The sequence below is a fragment of the Pleurodeles waltl genome, chromosome 12, assembly GCF_031143425.1.
Source record: "Pleurodeles waltl isolate 20211129_DDA chromosome 12, aPleWal1.hap1.20221129, whole genome shotgun sequence".
NCBI lineage: Eukaryota > Metazoa > Chordata > Amphibia > Caudata > Salamandridae > Pleurodeles > Pleurodeles waltl.
The window spans coordinates 6,725,874-6,748,308 of NC_090451.1; the positions used below are offsets into that span (position 1 = coordinate 6,725,874).

The 22,435-nt window shown below is 43.3% G+C and overlaps 2 non-coding genes across 2 annotated transcripts; both read right to left on the reverse strand.

The window, feature by feature from the left end:
* Positions 1–12,722: 12,722 nt before the first annotated feature.
* TRNAI-AAU (transfer RNA isoleucine (anticodon AAU)) lies at positions 12,723–12,796 on the reverse strand. The gene has a single exon. It is a non-coding gene; the product is annotated as a tRNA-Ile (tRNA).
* Positions 12,797–20,055: 7,259 nt separating this feature from the next.
* On the reverse strand, positions 20,056–20,129 carry TRNAI-AAU (transfer RNA isoleucine (anticodon AAU)). Its single transcript has one exon. It is a non-coding gene; the product is annotated as a tRNA-Ile (tRNA).
* Positions 20,130–22,435: the final 2,306 nt, after the last annotated feature.

Genomic DNA, 22,435 nt, shown 5'->3' on the forward strand with positions numbered 1-22,435 from the left:
CTCATTGCTTTGCGATAAAGGTTTTTAGGGACTTTTCTGTACCTTCGTCGATGTTACAATCTTTGGTGTCTAGACTGTTCTGATCTTTTGTCAATTGTAAGACCAGTTGAAAAATCCCTTTTCTCCAACTCAGAATCTTCCTACTCTTTTATAGGCTTTGCAATTTTATCTCTTTGAGGATCTGGATACTGTAGACATAAAGATTGTTTCCTATAAAGTTATTTTCCTATTTCCTATCACCTTGCTGAGAACAATTGGGGAGCTGGGAGCCTTAAAATGCTGTCCTCTCTTCATTTGATACTTTGGAAGATGGGGTAACTTTAGGGCCTAGCCTTACCTTTGCTGCAAAGGTTAAGTCTATTTTTGATAGATCTTAGGAAATAATTCTTCCTTCTTTCATTCCCTCTCCTTCCTCTCCGGAGGAACATTTGCTGAATACACTTGATGTTTAAAGAGCTCTTTTCATTCATGTCACCAGGCCTCTGCAGTTCAGGAAAACCGACTCCTTGTTTGTGACTTTTGGACAGCCTGGAAAAGACAAGAAGGTGACTTTTATGACTCTGAGTAGGTGGATTAAGTTGTCAATTTTTCTGGCTTTGCAAGGCTTTTTAGAATATCTTCCAGTTCAGGGATGGTGTACGAGAGGAATGGCCACCTCCTGGGTTGAATTCCAGTGAGTAACAATCTAGGAAATTCCTAGGGTGGCTACTTGGTCCTCAGAGCATACATTTGTCAAGCATTATGGCTTAATCATTTTTCGGTTTTGCATTTGAGTACCAATGTTTTGAACTCTGCATTACCCTTAGTCCATCTTGTCTTTGTCACAAACATTACATCCTGCCCACCTTCCCATCAGTCCTTTGGCAAGGGCTTGGCACCCAGGTTGGGTGCGTGGGGCTAGCATTTAAGGATCCTCCTCTTCTTTCTTCCTGTTGGAAGGTGACATCACCTTACTTTGTAATGACTGTCACAAGGACGCAATGGACTAAGGATAATGAAGATTACCAATAAGTAACCAACGCATCACCACTCTTTCTGAATGTGCGTGGCTCATTCCGCAGGACTAGTTCTTTGTATGATTCCTGGATTTTCAGAAGCCCTTTGATGGCAGCACCCCCACACTGAAAATTGTTTCAGCACCACTGTACAAGGGTCAGTTGTCATGCTCATCTGCGGCGTAAATTTGCATTGAAGTAGTCTAACTCCCCAGGCCTTGTCTTTTGCTCAATTTGCCTTTGTGAGTTTTCTCTCAATCACTGTCGACTTCCTTTGATCTTTCTTTCTTCTTTCACTTCACCTTCGCCTTCAGTGTATCTTTCGGCCCTCTTAAGAGACACACCCCCTTGTGGCCACTTCTATACTTCTGTCACCTAATTATTTTCCTATCCTTTCCCCTGTAACGTTGCTGATCCTAGCTATAGCATCACTATCCAGAATCTGTTCACCTGAGTTATGTTCCTCTTATCCCCACGCATCTAATAATCAGCTCTTGGTCTCCCTCCACCTCTCACGAGACATAGTCTGAGGCAGTGTCTCCATCTTGGAGAGACAATCCCTTGCACTTGTGTTGTTCTACTGGCGCTGCCGGCTTGAGCTTTGGTCAGCAGTGGCAAAAGAAGGACTAATGGAAAGTGAACGTATACTAGAACAACAGAGTGTATGGATTTATAAGAGCTTGATTAAATGAGAAAAAAAGAGTTTAGTTGAGAGAAAAAATACAACCTGGCCCGTATGGGGATCAAACCCACGACGTTGGCGTTATTAGCACCATGCTCTAACCAACTGAGCTAACTGGCCATGAGTACTAAAGATATCCTTTTTCCATGTACTGCAGATAGATAGAAGAGGTGGTCTCACTATCGCAATTCCTTCATACTTTTCTCCTTCCGCCCCCTGTCTGGATTACAATAACAAGAGCTGTGGAGTGCTGCACGCCAGCCTCTGTGCCTCTTCTTTCACTCAATCTCACTGTGTGCTGTGATATCTTTGTAACATCGCTTGTTGCCGGAAAAAAAGGAAAGGAGGGATAGTATTTTTATTCTTTTACAACAAAACCCAAAATGCATCGGCTTGCTTGCTCATTAAGTTTACAAGGCCAGCTGCTTTTGAGATATTATAATTATAGTGGTTATTCGGCGTTGGAGGTAAGAGAGTTTTTTTTAGGTCTGGCCGTTCCTTCTGCTTCAAATTACTTGAGCTCATGTCAACAAAGTAACAACAAAACATAGCCAACGGTTCGTTGCTCAAGCCTTCCCTACTGCGCCTTCCCATGTCTCTCCTGCCGACCACAGTGCAGGAAATCTGAGTTTGCATTTGAGCGAAGAGAAGTACAACACAAGAAGGCGCGCTTTTGTGCGCCGGGGACCACGCGGCCTGTGCATTCCTCACTGCCGTGAGATCAGTTTGCTCAGCAGAGCATGACGCTGCAATTGGTTAGTAGGGCAGGCCTGACCAGAATAGTATATTTGGGGTCATGTATTTGATTGCATTTTTAAAACAGTAACAGAACTTAACTGCAATGTTTAAATAGGTCTAGACATATTTAAACAGTGTCAATTTAATAGAAGAATTGTGGACAATTCAGAGGGGAGGCACCAATGTTTTTTTTTCCCATTGGGTGGATGCGGCATTAAAGAGTTTGAAGACCACTGGTCTAAGTGGACACTAATACACCTGGATGCTCCTGAATTCCTCGCAACAGATGCCAGCAAACCTGGCTGGAGAGCTACTGTGTTGGACTGATCCTGTCGATTCAAGTGGTCTTTCCTAGAGAGTCAGAGGTCATGGAAATAGATGGAGTTGATGGTAATCTTCAGGGCTTTGAAGTTTTCCCATCATCATCTGTCTCAAAAAAATGTGCTAGTAAAGACAGAGAATAAGGTAGCTGTCTTTTACATTAACCAACAGTGAAGCATGCATTCAAAATCCCTCAATGCAATAGCAGAACAATTGGGTTATAGGGCATAGATCAACCTGTTGCACACGTCGGCAGTACACATCAAGGGCACCGACAATGTGATGGCAGACAGCTGGAGGTTTCCAAATTTGCTGGAGTTGACGTTATCCAGGTCGTTGTTTTGAGAGATATGCCGAGAGTTTGTGAAACCCTTTCTGGATCTCTTTTCAAACAAGGACAATGCTCATCTTTGTCGATTCTGATCCAGGCTTCCGGAACAAGGAGCCTAGGTAGTGGACGTATTGGTGATAAAGTGGCTGAGAAGTCTCCTTTATACATTCCCCCACTTTTTATTGATCCAGATGGTTCTCTTCAAGTCCCAGCAGGGGGGAGGGAACTTTATTCTTGTGGGCCCTTATTGGCCAGAGATGTCATGGTTTCCTCTTCTGAACCCCTGGCTCTTCTACCTCCTTGGGTACTGCTCAAGTGTGTCTCTCTCAGAACGTCATCCCTGACCTTCTTGCTCCAACTCACTCTATCGCTTTGGAGGTTGAGAAGTCTGGACTGCTAGCAAAGGGTCTTTCCTCTTCCTTAGTGGAGTTAATTCAGCACTCCAGCAGGCCTTCTACTTCGAAGTCTTACTCAAAGAACTGGAAGTCTTTTGAGACGTGATGTTCTGCTCATGATCTTTTGGCACCTACCTGTAGTTTGTCTGCTATTTTGCATTTTCTTCTGAATGGGTTTCACTTGAATCTCTTTCCACACTGAAAGCTCATTGCTTTGCGATAAAGGTTTTTAGGGACTTTTCTGTACCTTCGAAGATGTTACAATCTTTGGTGTCTAGACTGTTCTGATCTTTTGTCAATTGTAAGACCAGTTGAAAAATCCCTTTTCTCCAACTCAGAATCTTCCTACTCTTTTATAGGCTTTGCAATTTTATCTCTTTGAGGATCTGGATACTGTAGACATAAAGATTGTTTCCTATAAAGTTATTTTCCTATTTCCTATCACCTTGCTGAGAACAATTGGGGAGCTGGGAGCCTTAAAATGCTGTCCTCTCTTCATTTGATACTTTGGAAGATGGGGTAACTTTAAGGCCTAGCCTTACCTTTGCTGCAAAGGTTAAGTCTATTTTTGATAGATCTTAGGAAATAATTCTTCCTTCTTTCATTCCCTCTCCTTCCTCTCCGGAGGAATATTTTCTGAATACACCTGATGTTTAAAGAGCTCTTTTCATTTATGTCACCAGGCCTCTGCAGTTCAGGAAAACCGACTCCTTGTTTGTGACTTTTGGACAGCCTGGAAAAGACAAGAAGGTGACTTTTATGACTCTGAGTAGGTGGATTAAGTTGTCAATTTGTCTGACTTTGCAAGGCTTTTTAGAATATCTTCCAGTTCAGGGATGGTCTACGAGAGGAATGGCCATCTCCTGGGTTGAATTCCAGTGAGTAACAATCTAGAAAATTCCTAGGGTGGCTACTTGGTCCTCAGAGCATACATTTGTCAAGCATTATGGCTTAATAATTTTTCTGTTTTGCATTTGAGTACCAATGTTTTGAACTCTGCATTACCCTTAGTCCATCTTGTCTTTGTCACAAACATTACATCCTGCCCACCTTCCCATCAGTCCTTTGGCAAGGGCTTGGCACCCAGGTTGGGTGCATGGGGCTAGCATTTAAGGATCCTCCTGTTCTTTCTTCCTGTTGGAAGGTGACATCACCTTACTTTGTAATGACTGTCACAAGGACGCAATGGACTAAGGCTAATGAAGATTACCAATAAGTAACCAACGCATCACCACTCTTTCTGAATGTGCGTGGCTCATTCCGCAGGACTAGTTCTTTGTATGATTCCTGGATTTTCAGAAGCCCTTTGATGGCAGCACCCCCACACTGAAAATTGTTTCAGCACCACTGTACAAGGGTCAGTTGTCATGCTCATCTGCGGCGTAAATTTGCATTGAAGTAGTCTAACTCCCCAGGCCTTGTCTTTTGCTCAATTTGCCTTTGTGAGTTTTCTCTCAATCACTGTCGACTTCCTTTGATCTTTCTTTCTTCTTTCACTTCACCTTCGCCTTCAGTGTATCTTTCGGCCCTCTTAAGAGACACACCCCCTTGTAGCCACTTCTATACTTCTGTCACCTAATTATTTTCCTATCCTTTCCCCTGTAATGTTGCTGATCCTAGCTATAGCATCACTATCCAGAATCTGTTCAACTGAGTTATGTTCCTCTTATCCCCACGCATCTAATAATCAGCTCTTGATCTCCCTCCACCTCTCACGAGACATAGTCTGAGGCAGTGTCTCCATCTTGGAGAGACAATCCCTTGCACTTGTGTTGTTCTACTGGCGCTGCCGGCTTGAGCTTTGGTCAGCAGTGGCAAAAGAAGGACTAATGGAAAGTGAACGTATACTGGAGCAACAGAGTGTATGGATTTATAAGAGCTTGATTAAATGATAAAAAAAGAGTTTAGTTGAGAGAAAAAATGCAACCTGGCCTTTACGGGGATTGAACCCACGACCTTGGCATTATTAGCACCATGCTCTAACCAACTGAGCTAACTGGCCATGAGTACTAAAGATATCTGTTTTCCATGTACTGCAGATAGATAGAAGAGTTGGTCTCACTATCGCAATTCCTTCATACTTTTGTCCTTCCGCCCCCTGTCTGGATTACAATAACAAGAGCTGTGGAGTGCTGCACGCCAGCCTCTGTGCCTCTTCTTTCACTCAATCTCACTGTGTGCTGTGATATCTTTGTAACATCGCTTTTTGCCGGAAAAAAAGGAAAGGAGGGATAGTATTTTTATTCTTTTACAACAAAACCCAAAATGCATCGGCTTGCTTGGTCATTAAGTTTACAAGGCCAGCTGCTTTTGAGATATTATAATTATAGTGGTTATTCGGCGTTGGAGGTAAGAGAGTTTTTTTTAGGTCTGGCCGTTCCTTCTGCTTCAAATTACTTGAGCTCATGTCAACAAAGTAACAACAAAACATAGCCAACGGTTCGTTGCTCAAGCGTTCCCTACTGCGCCTTTCCATGTCTCTCCTGCCGACCACAGTGCAGGAAATCTGAGTTTGCATTTGCGCGAAGAGACGTACAACACAAGAAGGCGCGCTTTTGTGCGCCGGGCACCACCCGGCCTGTGCATTCCTCACTGTCATGAGATCAGTTTACTCAGCAGAGCATGACGCTGCAATTGGTTAGTAGGGCAGGCCTGACCAGAATAGTATATTTGGGGTCATGTATTTGATTGCATTTTTAAAACAGTAACAGAACTTAACTGCAATGTTTAAATAGGTCTAGACATATTTAAACAGTGTCAATTTAATAGAAGAATTGTGGACAATTCAGAGGGGAGGCACCAATGTTTTTTTTTCCCATTGGGTGGATGCGGCATTAAAGAGTTTGAAGACCACTGGTCTAAGTGGACACTAATATACCTGGATGCTCCTGAATCCTCGCAACAGATGCCAGCAAACCTGGCTGGAGAGCTACTGTGTTGGACTGATCCTGTCAATTCAAGTGGTCTTTCCTAGAGAGTCGGAGGTCATGGAAATAGATGGAGTTGATGGTAATCTACAGGGCTTTGAAGTTTTCCCATCATCATCTGTCTCAAAAAATGTGCTAGTAAAGACAGAGAATAAGGTAGCTGTCTTTTACATTAACCAACAGTGAAGCATGCATTCAAAAACCTTCAATGCAATAGCAGAACAATTGGGTTATTGGGCAGAGATCAACCTGTTGCACACGTCGGCAGTACACATCAAGGGCACCGACAATGTGATGGCAGACAGCTGGAGGTTTCCAAATTTGCTGGAGTTGACGTTATCCAGGTCGTTGTTTTGAGAGATATGCCGAGAGTTTGTGAAACCCTTTCTGGATCTCTTTTCAAACAAGGACAATGCTCATCTTTGTCGATTCTGATCCAGGCTTCCGGAACAAGGAGCCTAGGTAGTGGACGTATTGGTGATAAAGTGGCTGAGAAGTCTCCTTCATACATTCCCCCACTTTTTATTGATCCAGATGGTTCTCTTCAAGTCTCAGCAGGGGGGAGGGAACTTTATTCTTGTGGGCCCTTATTGGCCAGAGATGTCATGGTTTCCTCTTCTGAACCCCTCGCTCTTCTACCTCCTTGAGTACTGCTCAAGTGTGTCTCTGTCAGAACGTCGTCCCTGACCTTCTTGCTCCAACTCACTCTATCGCTTTGGAGGTTGAGAAGTCTGGACTGCTAGCAAAGGGTCTTTCCTCTTCCTTAGTGGAGTTAATTCAGCACTCCAGCAGGCCTTCTACTTCGAAGTCTTACTCAAAGAACTGGAAGTCTTTTGAGACGTGATGTTCTGCTCATGATCTTTTGGCACCTACCTGTAGTTTGTCTGCTATTTTGCATTTTCTTCTGAATGGGTTTCACTTGAATCTCTTTCCACTCTGAAAGCTCATTGCTTTGCGATAAAGGTTTTTAGGGACTTTTCTGTACCTTCGTCGATGTTACAATCTTTGGTGTCTAGACTGTTCTGATCTTTTGTCAATTGTAAGACCAGTTGAAAAATCCCTTTTCTCCAACTCAGAATCTTCCTACTCTTTTATAGGCTTTGCAATTTTATCTATTTGAGGATCTGGATACTGTAGACATAAAGATTGTTTCCTATAAAGTTATTTTCCTATTTCCTATCACCTTGCTGAGAACAATTGGGGAGCTGGGAGCCTTAAAATGCTGTCCTCTCTTCATTTGATACTTTGGAAGATGGGGTAACTTTGAGGCCTAGCCTTACCTTTGCTGCAAAGGTTAAGTCTATTTTTGATAGATCTTAGAAAATAATTCTTCCTTCTTTCATTCCCTCTCCTTCCTCTCCGGAGGAATATTTTCTGAATACACTTGATGTTTAAAGAGCTCTTTTCATTCATGTTACCAGGCCTCTGCAGTTCAGGAAAACCGACTCCTTGTTTGTGACTTTTGGACAGCCTGGAAAAGACAAGAAGGTGACTTTTATGACTCTGAGTAGGTGGATTAAGTTGTCAATTGTTCTGGCTTTGCAAGGCTTTTTAGAATATCTTCCAGTTCAGGGATGGTCTACGAGAGGAATGGCCACCTCCTGGGTTGAATTCCAGTGAGTAACAATCTAGGAAATTCCTAGGGTGGCTACTTGGTCCTCAGAGCATACATTTGTCAAGCATTATGGCTTAATAATTTTTCTGTTTTGCATTTGAGTACCAATGTTTTGAACTCTGCATTACCCTTAGTCCATCTTGTCTTTGTCACAAACATTACATCCTGCCCACCTTCCCATCAGTCCTTTGGCAAGGGCTTGGCACCCAGGTTGGGTGTATGGGGCTAGCATTTAAGGATCCTCCTGTTCTTTCTTCCTGTTGGAAGGTGACATCACCTTACTTTGTAATGACTGTCACAAGGACGCAATGGACTAAGGCTAATGAAGATTACCAATAAGTAACCAACGCATCACCACTCTTTCTGAATGTGCGTGGCTCATTCCGCAGGACTAGTTCTTTGTATGATTCCTGGATTTTCAGAAGCCCTTTGATGGCAGCACCCCCACACTGAAAATTGTTTCAGCACCACTGTACAAGGGTCAGTTGTCATGCTCATCTGCGGCGTAAATTTGCATTGAAGTAGTCTAACTCCCCAGGCCTTGTCTTTTGCTCAATTTGCCTTTGTGAGTTTTCTCTCAATCACTGTCGACTTCCTTTGATCTTTCTTTCTTCTTTCACTTCACCTTCGCCTTCAGTGTATCTTTCGGCCCTCTTAAGAGACACACCCCCTTGTAGCCACTTCTATACTTCTGTCACCTAATTATTTTCCTATCCTTTCCCCTGTAACGTTGCTGATCCTAGCTATAGCATCACTATCCAGAATCTGTTCACCTGAGTTCTGTTCCTCTTATCCCCACTCATCTCATAATCAGCTCTTGGTCTCCCTCCACCTCTCACGAGACATAGTCTGAGGCAGTGTCTCCATCTTGGAGAGACAATCCCTTGCACTTGTGTTGTTCTACTGGCGCTGCCGGCTTGAGCTTTGGTCAGCAGTGGCAAAAGAAGGACTAATGGAAAGTGAACGTATACTGGAGCAACAGAGTGTATGGATTTATAAGAGCTTGATTAAATGAGAAAAAAAGAGTTTAGTTGAGAGAAAAAATGCAACCTGGCCCGTACAGGGATCAAACCCACAACCTTGGCGTTATTAGCACCACCCTCCAACCAACTGAGCTAACCGGCCATGAGTACTAAAGATATCCTTTGTCCATGTAATGCAGATAGATAGAAGAGTTGGTCTCACTATCGCAATTCCTTCATACTTTTCTCCTTCCGCCCCCTGTCTGGATTACAATAACAAGAGCTGTGGAGTGCTGCACGCCAGCCTCAGTGCCTCTTCTTTCACTCAATCTCACTGTGTGCTGTGATATCTTTGTAACATCGCTTGTTGCCGGAAAAAAAGGAAAGGAGGGATAGTATTTTTATTCTTTTACAACAAAACCCAAAATGCATTGGCTTGCTTGCTCATTAAGTTTACAAGGCCAGCTGCTTTTGAGATATTATAATTATAGTGGTTATTCGGCGTTGGAGGTAAGAGAGTTTTTTTTAGGTCTGGCCGTTCCTTCTGCTTCAAATTACTTGAGCTCATGTCAACAAAGTAACAACAAAACATAGCCAACGGTTCGTTGCTCAAGCCTTCCCTACTGCGCCTTCCCATGTCTCTCCTGCCGACCACAGTGCAGGAAATCTGAGTTTGCATTTGCGCGAAGAGACGTACAACACAAGGAGGCGCGCTTTTGTGCGCCGGGCACCACCAGGCCTGTGCATTCCTCACTGTCGTCAGATCAGTTTACTCAGCAGAGCATGACGCTGCAATTGGTTAGTAGGGCAGGCCTGGCCAGAATAGTATATTTGGGGTCATGTATTTGATTGCATTTTTAAAACAGTAACAGAACTTAACTGCAATGTTTAAATAGGTCTAGACATATTTAAACAGTGTCAATTTAATAGAAGAATTGTGGACAATTCAGAGGGGAGGCACCACTGTTTTTTTTTCCCATTGGGTGGATGAGGCATTAAAGAGTTTGAAGACCACTGGTGTAAGTGGACACTAATACACCTGGATGCTCCTGAATTCCTCGCAACAGATGCCAGCAAACCTGGCTGGAGAGCTACTGTGTTGGACTGATCCTGTCGATTCAAGTGGTCTTTCCTAGAGAGTCAGAGGTCATGGAAATAGATGGAGTTGATGGTAATCTTCAGGGCTTTGAAGTTTTCCCATCATCATCTGTCTCAAAAAAATGTGCTAGTAAAGACAGAGAATAAGGTAGCTGTCTTTTACATTAACCCACAGTGAAGCATGCATTCAAAATCCCTCAATGCAATAGCAGAACAATTGGGTTATTGGGCAGAGATCAACCTGTTGCACACGTCGGCAGTACACATCAAGGGCACCGACAATGTGATGGCAGACAGCTGGAGGTTTCCAAATTTGCTGGAGTTGACGTTATCCAGGTCGTTGTTTTGACAGATATGCCGAGAGTTTGTGAAACCCTTTCTGGATCTCTTTTCAAACAAAGACAATGCTCATCTTTGTCGATTCTGATCCAGGCTTCCGGAACAAGGAGCCTAGGTAGTGGACGTATTGGTGATAAAGTGGCTGAGAAGTCTCCTTTATACATTCCCCCACTTTTTATTGATCCAGATGGTTCTCTTCAAGTCTCAGCAGGGGCGAGGGAACTTTATTCTTGTGGGCCCTTATTGGCCAGAGATGTCATGGTTTCCTCTTCTGAACCCCTGGCTCTTCTACCTCCTTGGGTACTGCTCAAGTGTGTCTCTCTCAGAACGTCATCCCTGACCTTCTTGCTCCAACTCACTCTATCGCTTTGGAGGTTGAGAAGTCTGGACTGCTAGCAAAGGGTCTTTCCTCTTCCTTAGTGGAGTTAATTCAGCACTCCAGCAGGCCCTCTACTTCGAAGTCTTACTCAAAGAACTGGAAGTCTTTTGAGACGTGATGTTCTGCTCATGATCTTTTGGCACCTACCTGTAGTTTGTCTGCTATTTTGCATTTTCTTCTGAATGGGTTTCACTTGAATCTCTTTCCACACTGAAAGCTCATTGCTTTGCGATAAAGGTTTTTAGGGACTTTTCTGTACCTTCGAAGATGTTACAATCTTTGGTGTGTAGACTGTTCTGATCTTTTGTCAATTGTAAGAACAGTTGAAACATCCCTTTTCTCCAACTCAGAATCTTCCTACTCTTTTATAGGCTTTGCAATTTTATCTCTTTGAGGATCTGGATTCTGTAGACATAAAGATTGTTTCCTATAAAGTTATTTTCCTATTTCCTATCACCTTGCTGAGAACAATTGGGGAGCTGGGAGCCTTAAAATGCTGTCCTCTCTTCATTTGATACTTTGGAAGATGGGGTAACTTTAAGGCCAAGCCTTACCTTTGCTGCAAAGTTTAAGTCTATTTTTGATAGATCTTAGGAAATAATTCTTCCTTCTTTCATTCTCTCTCCTTCCTCTCCGGAGGAATATTTTCTGAATACACTTGATGTTTAAAGAGCTCTTTTCATTTATGTCACCAGGCCTCTGCAGTTCAGGAAAACCGACTCCTTGTTTGTGACTTTTGGACAGCCTGGAAAAGACAAGAAGGTGACTTTTATGACTCTGAGTAGGTGGATTAAGTTGTCAATTTTTCTGCCTTTGCAAGGCTTTTTAGAATATCTTCCAGTTCAGGGATGGTCTACGAGAGGAATGGCCACCTCCTGGGTTGAATTCCAGTGAGTAACAATCTAGGAAATTCCTAGGGTGGCTACTTGGTCCTCAGAGCATACATTTGTCAAGCATTATGGCTTAATAATTTTTCTGTTTTGCATTTGAGTACCAATGTTTTGAACTCTGCATTACCCTTAGTCCATCTTGTCTTTGTCACAAACATTACATCCTGCCCACCTTCCCATCAGTCCTTTGGCAAGGGCTTGGCACCCAGGTTGGGTGCATGGGGCTAGCATTTAAGGATCCTCCTGTTCTTTCTTCCTGTTGGAAGGTGACATCACCTTACTTTGTAATGACTGTCACAAGGACGCAATGGACTAAGGCTAATGAAGATTACCAATAAGTAACCAACGCATCACCACTCTTTCTGAATGTGCGTGGCACATTCCGCAGGACTAGTTCTTTGTATGATTCCTGGATTTTCAGAAGCCCTTTGATGGCAGCACCCCCACACTGAAAATTGTTTCAGCACCACTGTACAAGGGTCAGTTGTCATGCTCATCTGCGGCGTAAATTTGCATTGAAGTAGTCTAACTCCCCAGGCCTTGTCTTTTGCTCAATTTGCCTTTGTTAGTTTTCTCTCAATCACTGTCGACTTCCTTTGATCTTTCTTTCTTCTTTCACTTCACCTTCGGCTTCAGTGTATCTTTCGGCCTTCTTAAGAGACACACCCCCTTGTAGCCACTTCTATACTTCTGTCACCTAATTATTTTCCTATCCTTTCCCCTGTAACGTTGCTGATCCTAGCTATAGCATCACTATCCAGAATCTGTTCACCTGAGTTATGTTCCTCTTATCCCCACGCATCTAATAATCAGCTCTTGGTCTCCCTCCACCTCTCACGAGACATAGTCTGAGGCAGTGTCTCCATCTTGGAGAGACAATCCCTTGCACTTGTGTTGTTCTACTGGCGCTGCCGGCTTGAGGTTTGGTCAGCAGTGGCAAAAGAAGGACTAATGGAAAGTGAACGTATACTGGAGCAACAGAGTGTATGGATTTATAAGAGCTTGATTAAATGAGAAAAAAAGAGTTTAGTTGAGAGAAAAAATGCAACATGGCCCGTACGGGGATCAAACCCACGACCTTGGCGTTATTAGCACCACGCTCTAACCAACTGAGCTAACCAGCCATGAGTACTAAAGATATCCTTTTTCCATGTACTGCAGATAGACAGAAGAGTTGGTCTCACTATCGCAATTCCTTCATACTTTTCTCCTTCCGCCCCCTGTCTGGATTACAATAACAAGAGCTATGGAGTGCTGCACGCCAGCCTCAGTGCCTCTTCTTTCACTCAATCTCACTGTGTGCTGTGATATCTTTGTAACATCGCTTGTTGCCGGAAAAAAAGGAAAGGAGGGATAGTATTTTTATTCTTTTACAACAAAACCCAAAATGCATCGGCTTGCTTGCTCATTAAGTTTACAAGGCCAGCTGCTTTTGAGATATTATAATTATAGTGGTTATTCGGCGTTGGAGGTAAGAGAGTTTTTTTTAGGTCTGGCCGTTCCTTCTGCTTCAAATTACTTGAGCTCATGTCAACAAAGTAACAACAAAACGTAGCCAACGGTTCGTTGCTCAAGCCTTCCCTACTGCGCCTTCCCATGTCTCTCCTGCCGACCACAGTGCAGGAAATCTGAGTTTGCATTTGCGCGAAGAGACGTACAACACAAGAAGGCGCGCTTTTGTGCGCCGGGCACCACCCGGCCTGTGCATTCCTCACTCTTGTGAGATCAGTTTACTCAGCAGAGCATGACGCTGCAATTGGTTAGTAGGGCAGGCCTGACCAGAATAGTATATTTGGGGTCATGTATTTGATTGCATTTTTAAAACAGTAACAGAACTTAACTGCAATGTTTAAATAGCTCTAGACATATTTAAACAGTGTCAATTTAATAGAAGAATTGTGGACAATTCAGAGGGGAGGCACCAATGTTTTTTTTTCCCATTGGGTGGATACGGCATTAAAGAGTTTGAAGAGAACTGGTCTAAGTGGACACTAATATACCTGGATGCTCCTGAATCCTAGCAACAGATGCCAGCAAACCTGGCTGGAGAGCTACTGTGTTGGACTGATCCTGTCGATTCAAGTGGTCTTTCCTAGAGAGTCAGAGGTCATGGAAATAGATGGAGTTGATGGTAATCTTCAGGGCTTTGAAGTTTTCCCATCATCATCTGTCTCAAAAAAATGTGCTAGTAAAGACAGAGAATAAGGTAGCTGTCTTTTACATTAACCAACAGTGAAGCATGCATTCAAAATCGTTCAATGCAATAGCAGAACAATTGGGTTATTGGGCAGAGATCAACCTGTTGCACACGTCGGCAGTACACATCAAGGGCACCGACAATGTGATGGCAGACAGCTGGAGGTTTCCAAATTTGCTGGAGTTGACGTTATCCAGGTCGTTGTTTTGAGAGATATGCCGAGAGTTTGTGAAACCCTTTCTGGATCTCTTTTCAAACAAGGACAATGCTCATCTTTGTCGATTCTGATCCAGGCTTCCGGAACAAGGAGCCTAGGTAGTGGACGTATTGGTGATAAAGTGGCTGAGAAGTCTCCTTTATACATTCCCCCACTTTTTATTGATCCAGATGGTTCTCTTCAAGTCTCAGCAGGGGGGAGGGAACTTTATTCTTGTGGGCCCTTATTGGCCAGAGATGTCATGGTTTCCTCTTCTGAACCCCTGGCTATTCTACCTCCTTGAGTACTGCTCAAGTGTGTCTCTGTCAGAATGTCGTCCCTGACCTTCTTGCTCCAACTCACTCTATCGCTTTGGAGGTTGAGAAGTCTGGACTGCTAGCAAAGGGTCTTTCCTCTTCCTTAGTGGAGTTAATTCAGCACTCCAGCAGGCCTTCTACTTCGAAGTCTTACTCAAAGAACTGGAAGTCTTTTGAGACGTGATGTTCTGCTCATGATCTTTTGGCACCTACCTGTAGTTTGTCTGCTATTTTGCATTTTCTTCTGAATGGGTTTCACTTGAATCTCTTTCCACTCTGAAAGCTCATTGCTTTGCGATAAAGGTTTTTAGGGACTTTTCTGTACCTTCGAAGATGTTACAATCTTTGGTGTCTAGACTGTTCTGATCTTTTGTCAATTGTAAGACCAGTTGAAAAATCCCTTTTCTCCAACTCAGAATCTTCCTACTCTTTTATAGGCTTTGCAATTTTATCTCTTTGAGGATCTGGATAGTGTAGACATAAAGATTGTTTCCTATAAAGTTATTTTCCTATTTCCTATCACCTTGCTGAGAACAATTGGGGAGCTGGGAGCCTTAAAATGCTGTCCTCTCTTCATTTGATACTTTGGAAGATGGGGTAACTTTAAGGCCTAGCCTTACCTTTGCTGCAAAGGTTAAGTCTATTTTTGATAGATCTTAGGAAATAATTCTTCCTTCTTTCATTCCCTCTCCTTCCTCTCCGGAGGAATATTTTCTGAATACACCTGATGTTTAAAGAGTTTTTTTCATTTATGTCACCAGGCCTCTGCAGTTCAGGAAAACCGACTCCTTGTTTGTGACTTTTGGACAGCCTGGAAAAGACAAGAAGGTGACTTTTATGACTCTGAGTAGGTGGATTAAGTTGTCAATTTTTCTGGCTTTGCAATGCTTTTTAGAATATCTTCCAGTTCAGGGATGGTCTACGAGAGGAATGGCCACCTCCTGGGTTGAATTCCAGTGAGTAACAATCTAGGAAATTCCTAGGGTGGCTACTTGGTCCTCAGAGCATACATTTGTCAAGCATTATGGCTTAATAATTTTTCTCTTTTGCATTTGAGTACCAATGTTTTGAACTCTGCATTACCCTTAGTCCATCTTGTCTTTGTCACAAACATTACATCCTGCCCACCTTCCCATCAGTCCTTTGGCAAGGGCTTGGCACCCAGGTTGGGTGCATGGGGCTAGCATTTAAGGATCCTCCTGTTCTTTCTTCCTGTTGGAAGGTGACATCACCTTACTTTGTAATGACTGTCACAAGGACGCAATGGACTAAGGCTAATGAAGATTACCAATAAGTAACCAACGCATCACCACTCTTTCTGAATGTGCGTGGCTCATTCCGCAGGACTAGTTCTTTGTATGATTCCTGGATTTTCAGAAGCCCTTTGATGGCAGCACCCCCACACTGAAAATTGTTTCAGCACCACTGTACAAGGGTCAGTTGTCATGCTCATCTGCGGCGTAAATTTGCATTGAAGTAGTCTAACTCCCCAGGCCTTGTCTTTTGCTCAATTTGCCTTTGTGAGTTTTCTCTCAATCACTGTCGACTTCCTTTGATCTTTCTTTCTTCTTTCACTTCACCTTCGCCTTCAGTGTATCTTTCGGCCCTCTTAAGAGACACACCCCCTTGTAGCCACTTCTATACTTCTGTCACCTAATTATTTTCCTATCCTTTCCCCTGCAATGTTGCTGATCCTAGCTATAGCATCACTATCCAGAATCTGTTCACCTGAGTTATGTTCCTCTTATCCCCACGCATCTAATAATCAGCTCTTGATCTCCCTCCACCTCTCACGAGACATAGTCTGAGGCAGTGTCTCCATCTTGGAGAGACAATCCCTTGCACTTGTGTTGTTCTACTGGCGCTGCCGGCTTGAGCTTTGGTCAGCAGTGGCAAAAGAAGGACTAATGGAAAGTGAACGTATACTGGAGCAACAGAGTGTATGGATTTATAAGAGCTTGATTAAATGAGAAAAAAAGAGTTTAGTTGAGAGAAAAAATGCAACCTGGCCCGTACAGGGATCAAACCCACAACCTTGGCGTTATTAGCACCACCCTCCAACCAACTGAGCTAACCGGCCATGAGTACTAAAGATATCCTTTGTCCATGTAATGCAGATAGATAGAAGAGTTGGTCTCACTATCGCAATTCCTTCATACTTTTCTCCTTCCGCCCCCTGTCTGGATTACAATAACAAGAGCTGTGGAGTGCTGCACGCCAGCCTCAGTGCCTCTTCTTTCACTCAATCTCACTGTGTGCTGTGATATCTTTGTAACATCGCTTGTTGCCGGAAAAAAAGGAAAGGAGGGATAGTATTTTTATTCTTTTACAACAAAACCCAAAATGCATTGGCTTGCTTGCTCATTAAGTTTACAAGGCCAGCTGCTTTTGAGATATTATAATTATAGTGGTTATTCGGCGTTGGAGGTAAGAGAGTTTTTTTTAGGTCTGGCCGTTCCTTCTGCTTCAAATTACTTGAGCTCATGTCAACAAAGTAACAACAAAACATAGCCAACGGTTCGTTGCTCAAGCCTTCCCTACTGCGCCTTCCCATGTCTCTCCTGCCGACCACAGTGCAGGAAATCTGAGTTTGCATTTGCGCGAAGAGACGTACAACACAAGGAGGCGCGCTTTTGTGCGCCGGGCACCACCAGGCCTGTGCATTCCTCACTGTCGTCAGATCAGTTTACTCAGCAGAGCATGACGCTGCAATTGGTTAGTAGGGCAGGCCTGGCCAGAATAGTATATTTGGGGTCATGTATTTGATTGCATTTTTAAAACAGTAACAGAACTTAACTGCAATGTTTAAATAGGTCTAGACATATTTAAACAGTGTCAATTTAATAGAAGAATTGTGGACAATTCAGAGGGGAGGCACCACTGTTTTTTTTTCCCATTGGGTGGATGAGGCATTAAAGAGTTTGAAGACCACTGGTCTAAGTGGACACTAATACACCTGGATGCTCCTGAATTCCTCGCAACAGATGCCAGCAAACCTGGCTGGAGAGCTACTGTGTTGGACTGATCCTGTCGATTCAAGTGGTCTTTCCTAGAGAGTCAGAGGTCATGGAAATAGATGGAGTTGATGGTAATCTTCAGGGCTTTGAAGTTTTCCCATCATCATCTGTCTCAAAAAAATGTGCTAGTAAAGACAGAGAATAAGGTAGCTGTCTTTTACATTAACCCACAGTGAAGCATGCATTCAAAATCCCTCAATGCAATAGCAGAACAATTGGGTTATTGGGCAGAGATCAACCTGTTGCACACGTCGGCAGTACACATCAAGGGCACCGACAATGTGATGGCAGACAGCTGGAGGTTTCCAAATTTGCTGGAGTTGACGTTATCCAGGTCGTTGTTTTGACAGATATGCCGAGAGTTTGTGAAACCCTTTCTGGATCTCTTTTCAAACAAGGACAATGCTCATCTTTGTCGATTCTGATCCAGGCTTCCGGAACAAGGAGCCTAGGTAGTGGACGTATTGGTGATAAAGTGGCTGAGAAGTCTCCTTTATACATTCCCCCACTTTTTATTGATCCAGATGGTTCTCTTCAAGTCTCAGCAGGGGCGAGGGAACTTTATTCTTGTGGGCCCTTATTGGCCAGAGATGTCATGGTTTCCTCTTCTGAACCCCTGGCTCTTCTACCTCCTTGGGTACTGCTCAAGTGTGTCTCTCTCAGAACGTCATCCCTGACCTTCTTGCTCCAACTCACTCTATCGCTTTGGAGGTTGAGAAGTCTGGACTGCTAGCAAAGGGTCTTTCCTCTTCCTTAGTGGAGTTAATTCAGCACTCCAGCAGGCCCTCTACTTCGAAGTCTTACTCAAAGAACTGGAAGTCTTTTGAGACGTGATGTTCTGCTCATGATCTTTTGGCACCTACCTGTAGTTTGTCTGCTATTTTGCATTTTCTTCTGAATGGGTTTCACTTGAATCTCTTTCCACACTGAAAGCTCATTGCTTTGCGATAAAGGTTTTTAGGGACTTTTCTGTACCTTCGAAGATGTTACAATCTTTGGTGTGTAGACTGTTCTGATCTTTTGTCAATTGTAAGAACAGTTGAAACATCCCTTTTCTCCAACTCAGAATCTTCCTACTCTTTTATAGGCTTTGCAATTTTATCTCTTTGAGGATCTGGATTCTGTAGACATAAAGATTGTTTCCTATAAAGTTATTTTCCTATTTCCTATCACCTTGCTGAGAACAATTGGGGAGCTGGGAGCCTTAAAATGCTGTCCTCTCTTCATTTGATACTTTGGAAGATGGGGTAACTTTAAGGCCAAGCCTTACCTTTGCTGCAAAGTTTAAGTCTATTTTTGATAGATCTTAGGAAATAATTCTTCCTTCTTTCATTCTCTCTCCTTCCTCTCCGGAGGAATATTTTCTGAATACACTTGATGTTTAAAGAGCTCTTTTCATTTATGTCACCAGGCCTCTGCAGTTCAGGAAAACCGACTCCTTGTTTGTGACTTTTGGACAGCCTGGAAAAGACAAGAAGGTGACTTTTATGACTCTGAGTAGGTGGATTAAGTTGTCAATTTTTCTGCCTTTGCAAGGCTTTTTAGAATATCTTCCAGTTCAGGGATGGTCTACGAGAGGAATGGCCACCTCCTGGGTTGAATTCCAGTGAGTAACAATCTAGGAAATTCCTAGGGTGGCTACTTGGTCCTCAGAGCATACATTTGTCAAGCATTATGGCTTAATAATTTTTCTGTTTTGCATTTGAGTACCAATGTTTTGAACTCTGCATTACCCTTAGTCCATCTTGTCTTTGTCACAAACATTACATCCTGCCCACCTTCCCATCAGTCCTTTGGCAAGGGCTTGGCACCCAGGTTGGGTGCATGGGGCTAGCATTTAAGGATCCTCCTGTTCTTTCTTCCTGTTGGAAGGTGACATCACCTTACTTTGTAATGACTGTCACAAGGACGCAATGGACTAAGGCTAATGAAGATTACCAATAAGTAACCAACGCATCACCACTCTTTCTGAATGTGCGTGGCTCATTCCGCAGGACTAGTTCTTTGTATGATTCCTGGATTTTCAGAAGCCCTTTGATGGCAGCACCCCCACACTGAAAATTGTTTCAGCACCACTGTACAAGGGTCAGTTGTCATGCTCATCTGCGGCGTAAATTTGCATTGAAGTAGTCTAACTCCCCAGGCCTTGTCTTTTGCTCAATTTGCCTTTGTTAGTTTTCTCTCAATCACTGTCGACTTCCTTTGATCTTTCTTTCTTCTTTCACTTCACCTTCGGCTTCAGTGTATCTTTCGGCCTTCTTAAGAGACACACCCCCTTGTAGCCACTTCTATACTTCTGTCACCTAATTATTTTCCTATCCTTTCCCCTGTAACGTTGCTGATCCTAGCTATAGCATCACTATCCAGAATCTGTTCACCTGAGTTATGTTCCTCTTATCCCCACGCATCTAATAATCAGCTCTTGGTCTCCCTCCACCTCTCACGAGACATAGTCTGAGGCAGTGTCTCCATCTTGGAGAGACAATCCCTTGCACTTGTGTTGTTCTACTGGCGCTGCCGGCTTGAGGTTTGGTCAGCAGTGGCAAAAGAAGGACTAATGGAAAGTGAACGTATACTGGAGCAACAGAGTGTATGGATTTATAAGAGCTTGATTAAATGAGAAAAAAAGAGTTTAGTTGAGAGAAAAAATGCAACATGGCCCGTACGGGGATCAAACCCACGACCTTGGCGTTATTAGCACCACGCTCTAACCAACTGAGCTAACCAGCCATGAGTACTAAAGATATCCTTTTTCCATGTACTGCAGATAGACAGAAGAGTTGGTCTCACTATCGCAATTCCTTCATACTTTTCTCCTTCCGCCCCCTGTCTGGATTACAATAACAAGAGCTATGGAGTGCTGCACGCCAGCCTCAGTGCCTCTTCTTTCACTCAATCTCACTGTGTGCTGTGATATCTTTGTAACATCGCTTGTTGCCGGAAAAAAAGGAAAGGAGGGATAGTATTTTTATTCTTTTACAACAAAACCCAAAATGCATCGGCTTGCTTGCTCATTAAGTTTACAAGGCCAGCTGCTTTTGAGATATTATAATTATAGTGGTTATTCGGCGTTGGAGGTAAGAGAGTTTTTTTTAGGTCTGGCCGTTCCTTCTGCTTCAAATTACTTGAGCTCATGTCAACAAAGTAACAACAAAACGTAGCCAACGGTTCGTTGCTCAAGCCTTCCCTACTGCGCCTTCCCATGTCTCTCCTGCCGACCACAGTGCAGGAAATCTGAGTTTGCATTTGCGCGAAGAGACGTACAACACAAGAAGGCGCGCTTTTGTGCGCCGGGCACCACCCGGCCTGTGCATTCCTCACTCTTGTGAGATCAGTTTACTCAGCAGAGCATGACGCTGCAATTGGTTAGTAGGGCAGGCCTGACCAGAATAGTATATTTGGGGTCATGTATTTGATTGCATTTTTAAAACAGTAACAGAACTTAACTGCAATGTTTAAATAGCTCTAGACATATTTAAACAGTGTCAATTTAATAGAAGAATTGTGGACAATTCAGAGGGGAGGCACCAATGTTTTTTTTTCCCATTGGGTGGATACGGCATTAAAGAGTTTGAAGAGAACTGGTCTAAGTGGACACTAATATACCTGGATGCTCCTGAATCCTAGCAACAGATGCCAGCAAACCTGGCTGGAGAGCTACTGTGTTGGACTGATCCTGTCGATTCAAGTGGTCTTTCCTAGAGAGTCAGAGGTCATGGAAATAGATGGAGTTGATGGTAATCTTCAGGGCTTTGAAGTTTTCCCATCATCATCTGTCTCAAAAAAATGTGCTAGTAAAGACAGAGAATAAGGTAGCTGTCTTTTACATTAACCAACAGTGAAGCATGCATTCAAAATCCTTCAATGCAATAGCAGAACAATTGGGTTATTGGGCAGAGATCAACCTGTTGCACACGTCGGCAGTACACATCAAGGGCACCGACAATGTGATGGCAGACAGCTGGAGGTTTCCAAATTTGCTGGAGTTGACGTTATCCAGGTCGTTGTTTTGAGAGATATGCCGAGAGTTTGTGAAACCCTTTCTGGATCTCTTTTCAAACAAGGACAATGCTCATCTTTGTCGATTCTGATCCAGGCTTCCGGAACAAGGAGCCTAGGTAGTGGACGTATTGGTGATAAAGTGGCTGAGAAGTCTCCTTTATACATTCCCCCACTTTTTATTGATCCAGATGGTTCTCTTCAAGTCTCAGCAGGGGGGAGGGAACTTTATTCTTGTGGGCCCTTATTGGCCAGAGATGTCATGGTTTCCTCTTCTGAACCCCTGGCTATTCTACCTCCTTGAGTACTGCTCAAGTGTGTCTCTGTCAGAATGTCGTCCCTGACCTTCTTGCTCCAACTCACTCTATCGCTTTGGAGGTTGAGAAGTCTGGACTGCTAGCAAAGGGTCTTTCCTCTTCCTTAGTGGAGTTAATTCAGCACTCCAGCAGGCCTTCTACTTCGAAGTCTTACTCAAAGAACTGGAAGTCTTTTGAGACGTGATGTTCTGCTCATGATCTTTTGGCACCTACCTGTAGTTTGTCTGCTATTTTGCATTTTCTTCTGAATGGGTTTCACTTGAATCTCTTTCCACTCTGAAAGCTCATTGCTTTGCGATAAAGGTTTTTAGGGACTTTTCTGTACCTTCGAAGATGTTACAATCTTTGGTGTCTAGACTGTTCTGATCTTTTGTCAATTGTAAGACCAGTTGAAAAATCCCTTTTCTCCAACTCAGAATCTTCCTACTCTTTTATAGGCTTTGCAATTTTATCTCTTTGAGGATCTGGATAGTGTAGACATAAAGATTGTTTCCTATAAAGTTATTTTCCTATTTCCTATCACCTTGCTGAGAACAATTGGGGAGCTGGGAGCCTTAAAATGCTGTCCTCTCTTCATTTGATACTTTGGAAGATGGGGTAACTTTAAGGCCTAGCCTTACCTTTGCTGCAAAGGTTAAGTCTATTTTTGATAGATCTTAGGAAATAATTCTTCCTTCTTTCATTCCCTCTCCTTCCTCTCCGGAGGAATATTTTCTGAAT